Here is an 18,864-nt window from a genome sequence, read left to right on the forward strand (position 1 = left end):
CCCGTTGTTATAATATTGCGATCGGTTTCTCCTTTTATCATAAAAATGCCCCTTAGATTTACAAGGGGTCCATATATCTTGTCTTCTGCAAATATCGTCGTCCAGTCGTTTCCGTTTTACGACATGCCCTGGTTGTCGTAAATTTCAGACAAGAATGTAAGTATACATATTATATCTCTAAAACCTGTTGACTCCTTGTAGAGTCATAAATATCACAACAGAGAAATGACCAAATGAAAGAATTTAGATTAGATGTATACAAAAAGGAGAGGATACTCATTCTCGCTATAAATATTCTGTAGGTCGATATACCTGCTAAATACATTACATAAAATTCCATTTTTTCTTTAAAAATTCTTGTGAATTTTTTTTTATACATGTATACTAAGTTAATGAAAATAGAATTTTTCGATTTAATTTTTATCACAAGATACGTGTCCTAACCGAAAAAGGATTACAAGACTATTCAACGTTTTAACTGGTTGTCTGTTTACAATATTTCCAGGTAGTATCTATAGTAATATGAAGGGCATGATTCTGAGAAAGTCATGCCCAATACTCAGAATCATCAACCGACTCTTTTTTAACCTATTGCGTTTTAATTAATGGAACTGGTTTGTTGAGAGCGACATCTTTCGGCACTTCCCATGGTGCATCGGTTTGATGACCGATACACAACAGAATGATCACTGTGTGTGGATATTCCTACTTCGTCAAGACGTGCAGCAGCTCAGTCAAATATTTGCAGTATACGCAGAAGCTTGGCAGCCCTGTTTGAATAAACACGTCCATCAACTCTCGTCGACGGGATTACAGCGAGAATGCGCGGGAAAAACACGCAAAAATAAAGCTTCACAAACGTCATACAATTAGATTATTGTCGTAATTAATGACTTTTTCCTGTTGTACGACCAAATCAAAAACATGACGTAAATTGCAGGGTTTGTTTCATTCGTATCTCGGTACATGGAAGAGCCGCCATGTGTGCTTAGTAACGCTTGTTTGACACCAGGGCAAGTGCTTCAGTCCAGGGTAATCTTACTTTATTTAGATAAACGAGAGGAATCAGATATATCTGGCTTCTACGTTTTTAAGATGGCAAAAAACTGATGTACAGGTGTATTCTTTCTGTCGTTGCTTCAATAAAGCTATTTTAATTTTGACCGCAATTTTTATATTTCAATGAAGATTTTGCATTAACTTTAGACTGCCAATGTCAGATATTTCGGACTACCTACCAACCTTTGTGTTTCAATGGAATAAAACTGTATTTTTTCCTTTCCGATTTATGATACGTTTTAATTTTTTTTGGGCTGCGAGTTTATATCATAGATTACGCGTTCAATAAATCAAAGGTTTCCTGAACCGTTCCTAAGCAATGCATGTTTACTCAGTGATATTAACCAATCAACTCTGATATTTTTTATGATTTCAATAGGATTTTACCTTTTAAGAAAATCATCTTGATGTCAAGTAAAATCCTATTAAGATTACAAAAATATTTTCATATTATGATAACCTTCTTTTATTAATTACAAATCATTTTGAAATCTACCATTAGTTTTGTAATCTTGACCATTGTAAAATCACGATCATTTTAAGGACATACACAATGTACATACACACAAACTTTACAATGTACCTTTGCCACTGATAATTTTCTTAGACATTCTCGATTTTAAATAGAGTACAATAAGATGTTCTTACACGAAAAAATCAGCATAAATTACCAGGAGTTTTAACCAGATTTAAAATGATGAAGAAGCTACGACGGCGTATTCGTGCCATTTTAACAATGTAGATTTTTTTTTTTAAATCGTTTGTACGATTTATTAAATCGTTTGTACAATTTAATAAATCGTTTGTACAATTTAATAAATCGTTTGTACGATTTAATAAATCGTTTGTACAATTTAATAAATCGTTTGTACAATTTAATAAATCGTTTGTACAATTTGTTTGTTAAATCGTTTGTACAATTTATTAAATCGTTTGTACAATTTATTAAATCGTTTATACGATTTTTTGAAATAGTTTGTACGATTTTTATAAATCGTATGAACAATTTAGGAAACTGTTTTTACGATTTAAGAAAACGTTTGTACGATTTAAAAAATTGTTTGTACGTTTTAATAAATTGTACAAACGATTTAACAAACAAATTGTACAAACGATTTATTAAATTGTACAAACGATTTACTAAATTGTACAAACAATTTATTAAATCGTACAAACGACTTATTAAATTGTACAAACGATTTATTAAATCGTTCAAACGATTTAAAAAAAAAATTCTACATTGTTAAAATGGCACGAATACGCCGTCGTAAGAAGCTTGTATTTTTTAAACAAAAAATAACATATACAGTGGAAGCTGTCTAATTCGACACCTGCGTAAGCTGTCACACTGTGAATTCCAACGTTAAATTTCGTTCCCATTTTACTATTTTCCATGTTTTTATACATTGTCTAATCCGGCATCCTGTCTATTCCAACATAAAATTCATCTCCCAGTGCATGCTGGATTAAACAATTAAAAAACTGTATATAGTTAGCTGGTTTTCCAAAGAATTGATTTAGAGGTATTGTGCATTAAATTATCAGGGATCATAAGTTGCAAAAAGGTCCTTCAAAAATTGGAACTTTTTAGAGGACATACGCAACGTACCTTACCTACTGATCATTTTTTCAAGATATTCTTAATTCAAGATCATTATAGTGCCATCATATGGTCGTAGACAAAAATTCAACGTGTATTACCAGGGGTTTTGAAAAGATATCAATGGATGAAAATTCTTGTATAATTTAAAGAAAAATATACAAAAGTTATTTAACATCTACATAAGATGTTTTCTTTACAACAGCATATAATGACATTAAAATGTAGCACACACTTCTTTTAAATATTGCAACTCTTCAAAGCCAGGATAAATTACAATAAAGTTCAAACTACGTTCCATATGATTGGGAAATAAGAAATTATAGTTAAAAAAAGTACGTTGCGTATATTCTCCAAGTAAAGCACTTTTTGAAGTTAATGTCCCAACAAGAGAGATATCAATATAAAACGTGTTTTTTAAATACATTATGAAACATCAAACAGCTATTTCCTGTATTAATCCCAAGAAAAGAACGGGGGATAAATAATAAGGTAAAATATTTTTTGACCTCGGCTTAAGGGACTTGGGATCTATTGGTGAAATTTCAAAATCTCTATTTAACAATGTCATATCTCATGTCACATAATCTGCTAAGGCTTTTGTCACTAAAATCCCAAATTGCTTGAAAACAAAGTTCCTTAGATTAGAGATATTTGTATTTTTAATATTTACCTAAGGAAAGGGTTGGGTGTCCACATTTAAAATTTCAATTTAAGAAAGTAATAATCAATGTCGGGTTATGTCGTTTGAGATGAGTAAATGTATATAATCTGACATAAAATTAAAATTATTTATTTATATGAGAAAAAAACATGGGGAGGAAGTAGCTAAAAATAATTATTATTCCTTTAAATTCTCTTACAGCGTAATAATTCTATGATAATTACGTATATAAGAGCCCAATGTTACCGAGATATATATATTTTTTTCAATGGGAACGTAAAGAATTTTTATTGTTAGGTTACATTTCTTTAAAATCATATTGTAGATGTAATGTAATATTGATGCCCCAAGGTCCTTCTTTTTTCTTTTAATTATTAAGAAAGCAGATAAAAAAATTATACAAAATTATACACGCATTTGATTAAGATTGTTGTTTTTTTTTTTAATAAAAATAAGTTCAACTAAACGTTATAATATTATCCATTATTAATTACAGTATTAATATTTTTTCTACATTCAGTTCATTAGTAGGCAGCTGAAATATGTCATTTTTCAATAAATATTTTAAACAAACAAACAAACAAACAATTCGGATTTATTTCGATGAAGCCCATTACAAATTCACATTGATGACAACAAATATTGTACAACACAACTTATAAAACTACATAAATAATTACATGTATAACCTGTATAACCAAATTTACTTTGATTGATGCAGGCTTTTTTAACGTTTGGAAAATGTGCACATTTTTAATGAAAAAATATGAAAAATAAAAAAATAATTTTAAATGAAGATAAATTAATTTCAAATTCAGGATAACGCACGCGTAAAATCAACATGGAGATGATAAAAAGACGAAAACACACAATGAAAAAAAAAAACCCAGAAAATAACACATTTTAAAAATTTCTTGATTTGAATAATAATTTTTCAGTGAAAAAAATGCCATTTTCTCCTCCAAACATTTCAGTATTTCGGATTTCCAAGAACTGTTAATTATTCTGTCAATTATGTGTGCATCGTATCACTGAAATTTACTCCATTTTCCAGCCAAAATCATTTTTTTTTTGTTCATTTAAAATGGGCTACTTTCAGATATAAAAGCAATCAGGTAAACTTCAAAGCGATGCGACACTGAGTCTATCTACGATCTATCAAACGATACTGAAGCCTGGATTCCTTTAAACTACCTCACATTAAAGTCACCCGCATGCACGAGAGAGCTTTCGGGATATCAAATTGTCCAAATCAAAGTTGGATCTGCCGTAGACCAAAACAAATAATGCATTAATTTTGGAAATCAATCATCTTTCCTGGGCGATGTTTATACACAATTGTTTGTTGTCAAACCCATTATCCACAAGTAAACGTATATTCCATTTTAGTATATCAAAATGAGATTAAAAATTCAAAGAATAACATGGCCACACGATTCGTCATTTATCTTACTGTGATTTGTTTGTTTTATATTTTAGCCAGGATCGAGCGATTAGAGGAAACATGTAGAGTTCAATGGATTCGGGGGGATCTGTCACGCGCGTGTGCAGAAGAATAAACACGTGGGTCGTTGTCGTAATGGATCCGGTATTTGCGTAATAAAGCTAAATTACTGTATAAATTAAGATTCTACGGAAAGATTTTAAAGACATACATAAAACCTTAGTTGAGCTCTGGTAATTTGCATATCGGGCCTTGCTGCTTGGTATAAAGACATTAAATATTTGCTCTCTGTAAACTTGGGCGCAGCTACAAGGCATAAATACCAAGTACACAAACACTGCATTGTTAAGATGAAAAGTAAACTTTCTTCTGTGCATACAAAGAAATATAAGATCTTGGCCTATCTATATGGCGGAAGAATATTGCTTTAATCATCCCGCGGAGCGTTATCGGAGTGAAGATCCTCAGTTGCTCTAGCGCGCCTCATTGAATTCCAACGTCGACACATCACTGATAAGTGTTTATTGAATATTTCCATATGAAGTATCTATTAATGAACTCTCTTTATTTAAATGACTGTTCAACGAGGTAATTGTAACAGCTTTCCGTTAGAATCGCTTCATTTTCAATAAAAGCCTTGAACAAGTACTCCAGGATAAGTATCGCATCAAGTATCTAGTCCTTGTGGCGAACAATCATATTGACACATACTTACCATCGAGTACACAGAGACTAGGAAATCACAGCCGGAATACACACGTCCTACCGTGTAAGGTTCCTCTCCTATCAATTCAAATAATTTTTATATTGACAAGATTGATACAAAATGTCAGATTGACGTTGCGTTTTAAATAACAAAATGTCAGCCAACATTACTTTTACTATAGGAAATGTTCATTGTTGTACCACAGTATAGTGTTATCAAGGAATTGTAGGAAAAAAATTGGAAGTGGAAGTAATTTGGCTTTGAAAAAGTTGGCCAATAACCCCCCCCCCCCCACGAAATAGGATTTTCGACTTTGGGCGACATTTAACTTATGCTTTTTTTTTTTTTTTTGCTTGTCAACTTTTTCAGGTCGGTAAAAATTTTTTTTCTCTGGTTGGCCCCCCCCACTTTCAAAAACGATGCTACGTGCCTGAATAATCTGTTGTCACTGTATATAAAACATTTGGGAGGTATTCCCTTTCAGATAATTATAATTCGTTCCTTTATAATTATGATAAATAATCAACTATAATGAATTAATAAATATGCACTTGAAAAATAAACACCTAAGAGTTAGATGTAACAAATCATATTTAATTTGCGGTGAGAAAAGTGGGTTGAAATGTATACGAATACTGTAGTTGGCACTGAAGTTGTAAAAAGATGTTCTTAATTATTAGATTAAAATATGTTTCAAACCACCTCCTTTTTAAAATTATGTTTTATGTTTTAGGTTGTATCTCGCAGAAAGCCTCGATTAAACTTTATATAACTATAGTAATTCATTACAATGCATGACGCTAGAAAAAAAGCCCATTGCTTAGAAGTTTCATATATCAATTCAAATTACGCTCTATCACTTGGTGTTATCCCCACGAGTCCTATTGAAAAAGAAACCAAATTATCACAGCTACCCACCCTTTATCGTTGGCACGTGGCATCTAGCAGAACGGTTCTATTATAAATTGCAATAGGTAAATTAAAACCCTTTTTAATTGATTGGGTCTGGCAGTTCCGACGAAGGCGTAATTATTCAAGGCGTTTATTTTAACAGGTCGGGTTGGTAATTTTTCCTTCGTTAATAAAATTAACAAAATCTCTGACATGGGATCACTTGTTGAATTAACACTTGAACACCGCACCCGATCGATGTTGGATTGATAATGTCATAATTTTCTTGTTGGGAGCTGTATTTGGCAAATATTAGTTTCATGTAATGACAATTAACTGAATGAGGGATTAATTAAATCCCAAGTAAACGTTCAAGATGGTTTCAACAATGGAACATTTCCTGCGAGATCTCACTTTTGAGGTACTCAAAATTAAACTAAAATACTGCAGGAAATTGATGTTTTACGATTACTGAAGAAAAAGAAACACACATTGATGTTTTACGATTACTGATGAAAAAGAAACACACAAGAGATGCATATTTAAATACTACTGTTAAAAATGTATTGATATATATGTATAAGTGTCTTCCTTTGAGAAATGTGTTCCTTCTCATGTTGTAAGTGTAGGTTGGTTTCAAACTCAGTGTATATACCATAGAACTTCATATTTCGATATATTTGCGAAACATTGGCAGCTGCCTACACTACTATTGTAAAATCGAATCCCACTGTGGCACGTGGAGAACAGTCCTTCGGATAAAAACCGTATAAACCGAGGTCCCTTGTCGCAGTAGTACATATATAGTTGGCACGTAAAAGATCCCTCAGAGCTCAATGGCCCTAGGTGCCGAGTATAGGTCAACTCTCAACCGGCAAGTGGTGGCTTCTCCACATGAGTGAAAAATTCTCGAGAGGGACGTTAAACAACAAACAAACAAAAAACTTAAGTAAAAGCTTTCAGAAATATGTATGTAATTTGTCATGGTCATGTGTTGCATAGATGGTCCTGTCAAAAGGAATACATAAATGACAGGAGAAAGTCCTTGCGTCAATCCTTCAGGAGTAATTGCCAAGGTAAAGGTTTTGCAAAGGTAGATCAAACTCCAAGGTTAAGTCATGAGGACAAAAATGTTTTAACTTTGAGAAACGTGTAATTTTATCACTTCTGAAAAACAAAAGCCGCAACACCAACCACTATAACAGACATACGAACGGAGAGGCCAACAATTATAAACCTATGAATATCCATATCAATTACAAATAATCAAAATATGTCTCTTTAAATGTTTAAAATAAAATGACATCGACCTAGCAAAAGCATGTAGTTTCACTTGATATATATTAACTGGCAACAAGAGCTCATATTCAATATTTTAAACGTAAGGACCACTTTACTTTTGTGAGTTGGTCTTGAATTGTCTAGAAGTTGTTTGTATCAATTGTCTTAATCCCTCTTCAATTGGTCGTCTTTGTGACGTGTTCTTCTACCTGGAAACCAGCACAGGAGGTAGCTTTAAGGTTTAATATTCCCTTAACGCGACGTTTCCTGCTAATGGAGTCTTCAGAGCAGATATCAGGGTAGAATAAAGACGGAAGATGGCGCACAAGACAATAAAATCCACCAGAATTCTCAATAAATAATGTTAATCTGACTCTGAAACGCCGTCTGTAATGCTTATTCCTTCAATGTCTAATTAATTGCAATAAAGTTTTCAAATCGACAAACTCATAAATGATAAGGACTATATTGCGCCGTTTTGTGCCTTGCGCTGCTTATTAGCAGTAAATATTAACTATCAATTTAGAGACGATGGATTTGGCGAGGAAAAATTGCTTGTCTTGTTTCGATAAAAGTCGTCTTTCGTGTCATATATTTAATACACGATTATATTGGCTCTCAAATTAACCGGACTATTGATTCGAAAACATGGAAGAGGTTTGCTTGAAACGTTATTTCCGCAAGTAGCTTAAACCGTGCTCTTACTTTACATCAATCAATTAGGGTCTGCAGAATTCGAACGGGATTAATAGAACGGCTCTGGAAATACTGGACTACTTCTGTCCAATGATTTGTTTAAACTGGTCCTTCATACAAACAAATTAAGAACACTTCTTCTCTAAAGAGGTTTGCCTCAATTACATCTTGTGTAGAACTGCAAGTTCGCAGGTACTTGGTGTTCTGCAAATAATATGTCGTAAATTTTCTCAAAGAATAATTCAGGATTAAATGTAAAAATGTTTTTAACATTCCTTTTCATTTGTTTGGAAATATTTTGATTTGTTTTGCCGACAAGAGACTTTAATTTTAGAACAACTATGACATAAAGAATAAAAATTTTGAAATCTAACAAGTTGTATGCAACATGTTCGGGTTTGTTTCTGGATATGAGAATCCAGGGAGAACTAATTGAAATTATGTATAAACAAAAGTAAACATGTCTTTTACTTGATCTATATTATTACTCTGCGTTTACATGCATGCAGCTATTTCCCATACAAAGAATTTTTCGTTTTGCGCCAAGAATTAGGAATGGTTATTCAAAACATCGTAAAAGTATTGGTCTATTATGATGTTGTGATTTATAAATGTCTCTAAATGCGACAACATTTATAATTAGACAAAGTGTGTCTCGTCATCTCTTCATATGTGTCTTTCTGTTGTCTTTGATTGAATTCAAGTGTTCTTATATTGTTAAGGACTTCGAATCTGTTTTTCAGGTGATGGCAAAAAAGTCCTTAATATCTTTTTCCTGAAGTTTCTGAATATTAAACTTAATGTGTGTTCTGTCACAAATCTCCTTGAAGGTCTTTGTCTTGATTTTAATGGTGCCTAGTACTCAATTGTAGTCTGAAGCTACATCAGCCCCTCTTTTTGATCGTGTATCAAAGAGGCTGCGTCTCCACTTCCTAAACATGTAATGAAGACTATCTGGTTCTAGTTTGTTTGTTTTTTTTCGAAGGAAAGAAACATTTAAAAAAAAAGGATTGGTACAATTTGCTTTTAATCAGATTTCAATACAAAGTTTAATATTCACTAGTTGACGTTAAATCAAATAATTAAACGATAGTTTGTTGTCAATTTCATTAAAAAAAAATTTAACTTAGAAACGTCAACCGTAACCATTAACGATTGTCTGTTGTCAGTTTCATTAAAAATTGTCCGTAACTTTCATGTAGATCCACCAATCGTACCCACCACCGTACTCTCTCTTTTGCTATTTCATGCTGTTTATCGAAAACGAAAATAGACTTTTAATTGATTGTATCATCATTACTACGCAAGTGAAATCTAAATCTAGATTTTAGACATAATCTTGTCTTTTGGATAATATTGTAGCCTGTGAACACTAATGTAGACGTTTTGTAAATGTGGTTGTAATGGCGAAATAACAAAAACAATCATATATATATTTCAAACAGATTGTGAACGTATTGGACCGACTTTGTATCTTGATCCACAAAATGATATTCACGTTTCGCCAAAAACAATATAAAAAATGTTAAGTTGCCGAAATCTCCGTCAAATTTTAGTTAAGTCGCACTAATTCAGAACTTCAACATTTATAAGAGACATATGAGATAAGCTGCAAATAAGTCGTTCGGGAGAATTTTTTCTTTTGGTATGAACCTTTTGTACATTTTCCTTAGGCAGTGGGTGCCGTTTGTCTATGAATCTAAATACCTGTATAATATAAATATTCTGTCTCTACGGAATATAATCCACAAGAAAAAACTTGTAACCAATGCCAAAGCTTTTCAATATTCTCTTAAAGTCATAGAGGTCATAACATGGCAATAAGATATGTCTATGACAAGATAGGGCATTGAAAATACCCTCTCTGACCCCCCTCCCTTTGATAGAAATCATATTTAAGATGACATTGCAACTTTAATTTTTGTTTCTCGACCGACATCAAAGATTTTTCCCCCTGTTTTACTGCAGTTATATGATAGATCCGGACCAAACTAAAAAGAATTATACACCATGTTTTAATTTGGAAAATCTGATTGGGTTTTGCGGATTATCGTAAATTGTGTGCTCTGGACTGCTGAAATGTATTAAAAGGGTGTCAATGGGTTTCTTATCGGCCTCGGTCAAAAAGTTTTCTGTACAGTTCCATTGATCTGTCGTTAAAAGAATGTAATATCATGCCATATATCTTATAGAAATGTACAAGTGCATTTCTCCATGTTCAGGCAGCTTGGTTGCAAAGTCTGAAGCTAATGGCTAAAATGTACGTTCTCTGGTTGATTTGCTTCTTAAATAATACAAAATTACACAAACAACTGCAAATGACCAAAAAGCAATTTGAGAAAATTTTTCCAAAATATATGAAAATAGTGATATATAATTTACGAAACACGTTTGAAACTCGTCGAGGATCTTAATATTTTTTAACATTGACTCAAATCCCACTATTATTCTTCCAGCAGTGACTCACATTAGTCACACGAACGGTGTTCTCATTAGTATAACCATTTAAAACAAAATGGAGGTAAATTTGCATATTCTTAATCTCATGTGATATATGGATAATTAATCCCGTAGCCCCATTTTTTGTCCTTATACACTGGAATCGTTTTGGGTTTGTCTTTAACGCGGCAAAACATCTTGAGAAAATGCCTTTGTCTTCACAAAAAGTAATAAAACGCTACGCCTTTTTACCTCGGGCACGTTTTATAATTTTCTGGACTATTGAATTTGAAAGCAGTTTTCGGTAATTTACCATGGTAATAAAATGATTTACGAACATAGGGATTTAATATCGCCCTGACACATGATGTGATACTCGAATGATCGATTCAAGTTTAATTGACAGTTTGGGTTTTTTTATGCAAAGAGGCACTTCAGTTTCTACAAAGTTAGAAAAGCAGGACATGTGGTTCTCTCTCCGAGTTTCTCATCTGTCCAAAATATTAAACTTTTTCCAAGTCATTGGCAGTTAAAGTATGCGCACATGATGCCATTTTCATCCAAACGACTTCCTGTTTAAATTCTGGTTAATCTTTTGGACCAGTAAACGAAGGGTAAACACATTTCAATCAACCAAGGCAGAGGTATTATTTGGTGTGAATAGGATAAAAATATCGGGTAATAATTATACATAAAATGTGACAGGAACATCAACAAATATTTACATTATGCGTGTCGTTCAATATTTACTGTAACAGTGCAATTGGAGAGGGATATTTAAATATTATATTTCCATAAATGACAATCTTCATTAGAACTAGAAATAACATTTCATATGATTCATACAAATTCTCAAAGCTATATATTTAAAATTTTTATTTATTTTTCATACCTTTATGAAATACTTTTAACTTTGATATTGACCATGGTTAATTGTTGTGTTATTTTGATATAATCTATTTCACTTCATTTTTTTACTTTAATTTTTATTGTAAACCTTTTTTTTCAAATATAATTTTTACTACAGTGTTTCTTTCATTATATTTTTCTACCATGAAAAGCACATTCAAAATTAAAGCTATAGTTAAAACAGAAGGGAAAAATATCAAAATTCCTAATTTCTATCATCTAATTCAGTGCCCCCTAGTCTTCCCCTTAAGCTCACGTGGTCTGTTATCTGTCAGTTTCAACAATCTGGACATACATGTACATCCTTAAAAAGCTTACAAAAAGCCTTTGATTTCAACCACCTTAAAGTATCATTGGTGGAAATTCAACCTTCTGTGGACGAAGTCTTCATGATGCGTTTCTTTTAAGACGCTAATAGGCCATTGGTAAAAGATGTTTCGCTGCAATACTGATACAGTTTGTTTACTAGATGTCATAATTCTAAGATAGTACGTGATTAATGAGAACTTGTTATCTTTGTTTGCGATAAAAGTTGACCATATCAATCCTCAAGTACCCGTTTATCTGTATTTCTGCCCCAACAGGGTGCACAATTGCTGAAACATTCCCCCCATTTCGATGTCATAGTTGCTGTATAAATAACTTAAATCGCTAGCAGGTGGTTTTTCACCTTTGGTGTGTTTAGACTTTTCGCACTGTTTAAGGTTGCTTGCTTTTTATCCAAATAATCCATTTAAGTTTGCTATGGTTATAAAATTTAACCAAAAGAACTAAAAAACTTATTTTTACAGCATATGTACAGCTTCCTACGAAGTGTTATTGTCTCATAATGCTTATTTAAAAATAATTCTAACTACTGTTGTTGAACCAATTTAAGCTGATTTGAACCGATATCCGCGTATTTTTGAGTTTGCTTAATTAAAACTTCACTGACTTCTTGCTATAAAGTTAAGCTGTAGACACGATTCGCTAAATAAATTCAGGTATTCCTACCGCTATCGGTTTCGCATTCTACAATTTCATGTTCTGCGTAATTAAACAATCCGGGTATAGAGAGTGATTACCAATAAAGTAAGCAATTAAGAGGAACATATTTAGAGAGACCCGTATATCGCCGTCCTACCTGATAACGGCCGAATTATCTCCGTGTCCGTCTGAGTATTGTTGTTTACTTAATGCAATAAGTGAATTAAGATCAACACTTCACTATCGAAAGTGATATTTTATCATCCTTAATTATCAAGGGGGTTATTAATTTCAGTGATTAAAATTGACGAATTTGCGATCGCCTATCAGTTAGAGCCGGTGTGTATTTGTGGGAATGGTAACTCTAGTGGCGAAGGTCCATCTATCACACATGCGGGCCGGATTGTCAGCACCTGAATAAAAGCATGAGTAACTGTTTCACAACATCTCATCATTTGGACGATCAAATCTCCTTAATAGAACAAGGCTGTCCACTGATTTGAAAGATAGCTCAGTGAATGCAAGGATTCGGGAAAATTTATTGACTTTCGAGTTTCGATCGCTTTTTTATTACCCCACTAAAGCCCACATCAAACTTTACTATTCCATCATTGTGGAAAATTGCAAAAATATATTTAAACAGGTAGTATTCCAGCAATAATAAATATTGTTTGTGAATTACAGGTAAATCTAATGATGTGAAGTAAAATTGAACTTACATGTATTTGTCAGTTAAACTCTTGCTTGCTTTATTATGATGCAAGGGAATTTCAAAATAGTAAACATTTATTTTAAATAGTCCAAAAGAATAAAAATCTATATATTGTACATTATTATGTAAAATTTGCTATATCATTATGCATTTATTTCAATTTTTTAAAAAATACTCCTATGTTAAATTCAGGATTCCATTTCTTGCTGTAATAAAAATAAATCTACAACCATCTTCATTCGGATTAATCTTCCATTGTGAACAAAATAAAATTCAATTCATGATTCTCCAAGACAGGATATGAACAACTACAATAATCTTGATCACAGGTACTGTATCAGGTTCAGTCAGTATATTTTTAGGTCACCTGAGTCACTCAGGTGACCTATTGCTATCTGTTTTCGTCCGTCGTCGTACGTCGTTCGTCGTCAATCGGTCGTAAACTTTTGAACATTTTCAGCTTCTTCTCTGCAACCACTAAACCAATTTCAACCAAATTTGGCACAAAGCATTTATAGGTGAAGGGGAACAAAAATTGTGAATTTCATGATCCCTGCCCCCCTAGGCCCTGGGGGGTGGGGCCAAAACCACTAAAATTAATGCAATCTTTACTCCTGGACATCAAGCAATCAAACTGTTTGCATGATTGTAATCAGCATTGAGTCCTCTACCAAAATTGTGAAATTCATGGCCCTGGGGTCAGAGGTTCTTGTGCTAGGGCGGGGCTAAATAAGTATATAGTGAAAATGCATTATTTCTTTAAAAATCTTTTTCTCTGCTCCTGGGTATTAAATAAACTAACTAAGTACATAGTTATGATGAGCAATAGTGCCTCTACCAAAACTGGGAATTTTATGGCCCCAGGGTCAGGAGTTCTGGTGTCAGGGCGGGGCTCTATTGATTATATAGTGAAAATGCATGAATTCTTTGAAAATCTTCTTCTCTGCTCCTAGGTATTAAATAAACTAACTAAGTACATAGTTATGATGAGCAATAGTGCCTCTACCAAAACTGGGAATTTTATGGCCCCAGGGTCAGGGGTTCTGGTGTTAGGGCGGGGCTCTATTGATTATATAGTAAAAATACATGAATTCTTTGAAAATCTTCTTCTCTGCTCCTAGGTATTAAATAAACTAACTAAGTACATAGTTATGATGAGCAATAGTGCCTCTACCAAAAATGTGAATTTTATGGCCCCAGGGTCAGGGGTTCTGGTGTTAGGGCGGGGCTCTATTGATTATATAGTGAAAATACATGAATTCTTTGGAAATCTTCTTCTCTGCTCCTAGGTTTTAAATAATCTAACAAAGTACTTAGTTATGATGAGCAATAGTGCCTCTACCAAAATTGTGAATTTTATGGCCCCAGGTCAGGGGTTCTGGTGTTAGGGCGGGGCTCTATTGATTATATATTGAAAATACATGAATTCTTTGGAAATCTTCTTCTCTGCTCCTAGGTTTCAAATAAACTAACTAAGTACATAGTTATGATGAGCAAGAGTGCCTCTACCAAAATTGTGAATTTTATGGCCCCAAGGTCAGGGGTTCTTGTGTTAGGGCGGGGCTCTTTGATTATACATGTATAGTGAAAAAACATTAAATCTTTGAATATTTTCTTCTCTGCTCCTGGGTATTAAGCAGATGAACTACCTATATAGTTACGAGCAAGGGCCCTTATCTTCAAGAATTGTGAATTTCAAGGCCCCAGGGTCAGTTGTACCAAAGAGGGGGGGGGGCTGTTCTTATATACTGAAAATGAATGAATTGTTTGAAATCTGCTCCTTGGTATTAATCAAATGTTTTTGAAAAGCAAGGATGCCTTTTCAAAAATTGTGCAATGTTTGGATCTAGGCCTAAGAGTCAAGGGTTCATGTGTGGTAGCGGCACTACTGATTATTGCTGAATATTATTGATCTGTTGAAATGCATTTTTTGTTCCCCTACCCTGTCTATGGGTATTAAGTAACCAAACTAAGCAACTTCTAAGTGTATAGTTATGATGATCAAAATTGTAAATGCTATAGCATCTGGCTTAAAACATGGATCAAATTCAATCACTGGAAAGTTGTTGCATAATGCTCAGGTGACCTATAAGGCCCATGGGCCTCTTGTTTTTGTTAATTAAGGGTCCTTGGAAAAATATTTCAATGATATGTACAGTGAAAACGGTCTTATCTGACACCTGTACGAACTGTTTCACTGTGAATTCCGACCTTTATTTTCATCAGAATTTAACAAGGATACCACAAGACGGAACATCCCTTCGCAAGTCAGCATTCGAAATCGACCCCAATGCAAATTAAAAATGCTTCGCTTCCGTTTCGCACAGAATTAACCCACTCACCCACAAACAAACACACACGATTGCGTTACTATATAATCTCCTACCTCGCTGCGAGGGAATATAAAAATTATTGATCTAACACTTCTATTCCGACATAAATAAAAAAAAAATTTTCCCAGTGCACATGACATAGGTTTTACTGTATATGTAATCTTTCGATTAAATTTGATTAACACGAATGGCTGACTTGGATGAAACAGAGAGACAGCGATCTGAAGAGAAAAGAAAATCAAGAGAAATTTTCTTGTGTAACGCGTTTTGAAAGCTAAATTACTAACTTCACATTTAAAAGCACAACCCATCAATGTAAAATAAAAACAATGAAATTATACAAACACAAATTGTATAATACTCAATATTAGTATATTTTAGAACAAACTGAACTTTCATCAATTGGTCAGTTGCATACTCCATGTAGTATATAACTTCAGCATGTGTCTCTCTTTCTGAAAAGGAAATAAAATATACTCTTCATTTTTTTCAGAAGTGTATAAATAATACTGTATTCATATACAATAAATAAAACTTTCCTTTTTTGAAATATAAAGGATTTTTTTTAACACAAGATTTTTTTTCCCTACTCATCATTCTATCAACATGGACCACCACGTATCAAAGGAAAGATGGAAGAAAGATAACTCTTTCGAGATGACAATACAACTATAAAAAATTGTCAATATTTTTTTTTAGTACAGTGTATAGCTAAAAAGGCATATCAATATAATCATAAAATTAGCTAAAAAGGCATATAAAACATCTTTTAAAACAGTGAGGCAGAAAAATATTTAATTTTGGCATGAGTATCTTTTCTTCAACCACTCCTGTTATTCAAAATGACTCAAAATGAAGCTTGAAAATTAAATCTTATCATGCAAAAATTTATATTTGAGACCCAGTGTGCATTGGGGTTCTTTGAAATTCTCATACAGGTCTTATACAAAGTCGAAATTTAATGGGGTCAAAGATTCATATACAGTCATCAAATATAGCAAAAAAAAAGTTCCGGAAACCGTGCTTTAATCCATAGAAAAAAAATCTTACAATACCTTATCGAACTATGGATGGAATAAAAACCGCGATCACCTATTGCATTTCTACAGGACACATACATTCATATTTCTAAAGATGAATTAGCTACTACTAAAACTTTGAGAAAGAATATGATTTAGCTAAAGCTTATTATTCTGACGAAGAATGGGTAGAAAGACTAGGTAGGGAATAACAAAATACCCAAACTTAAAAGAAAATAGATCATCGTTTATAAAAATGCATTGACCAAATAAGTTGATCTCTTAAATCACAATCTTAATATATAAGAAAATGAATGACTGAGTGTGAATGGGACAAAATACCTTGGAAACAACAGAACTGAGGTCAGGTGCCAAGAAGATTATTCAATACAATTCAATTTATTCACTCAAAACCATGTAAATAGTACATGAGGTACAAAAACATATAAAACATATATACATATAATAGAAATAAATGTACATAATTGTTTCAAAGAATCAACATCATTTTGGCACATGATTTCACAAAACTTGATGATATTTGGATTAGAGCAAAATTTTTGGTTCAAATAAACTTTCCTTTGTTGGTTTAAAGCACAACATTCTAAAATATAATGATACTCATCTCCTATCTGGTTACTACTGCATACTACAAACTCTTTCATTTCTTTGAGTACCATTCCATCTACCTGTTTCAATTGGGAGGTGGTGATTTGTGGTTCTAAACTTAACAAAAGTTTTTCTAAATTTAAATGATAACATTGTTAAATATTTTTCACACTCAAAATTGGTTTTAAAAATTCTATAATTTAAACTTTTTTCTTGAACTTCACTATTCCACTTTTGAATATATTGATCTTTTAATCTTTGTTTGACTGTAGCGGTTATTCATTCTATATTATAAAAATATTGTTCGTGCTCATACCATATATTTGATAAACCACATCTATCAAAAATTTTCTGTACAAATGATATCCATGAATTTTTCATTTCCCCTTTATCATGTTGTTTACGTAAATACATATGTACTATTCTACACAATTTGTTTTCTTTTCCATTCACAAGTTTTGCCCAATATTTTATCATTCTTGAGTAAATATTTATGTATAATGGAAATCTACCAGTTTCTCCATAAATCATATAACTTGGAGTGCTACTTTTCAAATTCAGTATATGTTTTAAATAACGTAAATGTACTCGTTCAATAATATCGATATTTTCATACCCCCATATTTCACAGCCATATAACAATACTGGTAAAACTACTTTATCAAACAAATCCAATTGACATTCGAAGGGGAGCTTAAACTGCTTAATTTTACGTATCACACCATACATTGCCTTTTGTACTTGTTCACATAGGTGTTTTCTTGCTTTACATAATGAGCCTGTGGGAGAAAATACAATCCCTAAATAATTAAAATCCTTGACTATACTTCTAACATACTGCCATTATATGTAAAAATATTCTTTGGCTGTCTACCCTTTGAAAAAATAAGTATCTTTGTTTTCTTGATATACACACATAATTTCCATTCTTCACAATATTTGCAAAATTCATTTAATGCTCTCTGAAGATCTTCAGCAGTTTCAGCAAGAATTACAGTATCATCGGCATAAAATAAGATAAACAATTTCATATACAAAAACAACTCATCCTGTATACCTTTGCTAATACTAGACAAACCAACAATATTCTTTTCTGTTCAAAAATCTTCCAAGTCATTAATATATACAGTGGCGTAGCATCGTTTTTGAAAGTGGGGGGGGCCAGGCAGAGAAAATTTTTTTTTTTACTTACCTGAAAAAGTTGACAAGCCAAAAAAAAAAAAAAAAAAAAAAAGGTAAAAATTGCCCAAAGTACGAAAATCCGATTTCGGGGGGGGGGGGGGGGGGGGGGGGGGGGGGGGGGGGGGGGGGGAGGGGGGGAGGTAAACTTTTTCTCATTGTCAACTACTTTTATTACCATTTCTTATACTACATTTTCCATACATTTTTTTTTACTTAACTTAAAAATTTTACAAGCAAAAAAAAAAAAAAAAAAAAAGGTAAAAAATACCCAAAGTCGAAAATCCTATTTCGTGGGGGGGGGGGGGGGGGGGGGGGGGTAGGTAAACTTTTTCTCATTGTCAACTACTTTTAGTA

The sequence above is a fragment of the Saccostrea cucullata genome, unplaced genomic scaffold (assembly GCF_032062105.1).
Source record: "Saccostrea cucullata isolate Sc308-1 unplaced genomic scaffold, CSIRO_AGI_Scuc_v1 ctg1271, whole genome shotgun sequence".
Taxonomy (NCBI): Eukaryota; Metazoa; Mollusca; class Bivalvia; order Ostreida; family Ostreidae; genus Saccostrea; species Saccostrea cuccullata.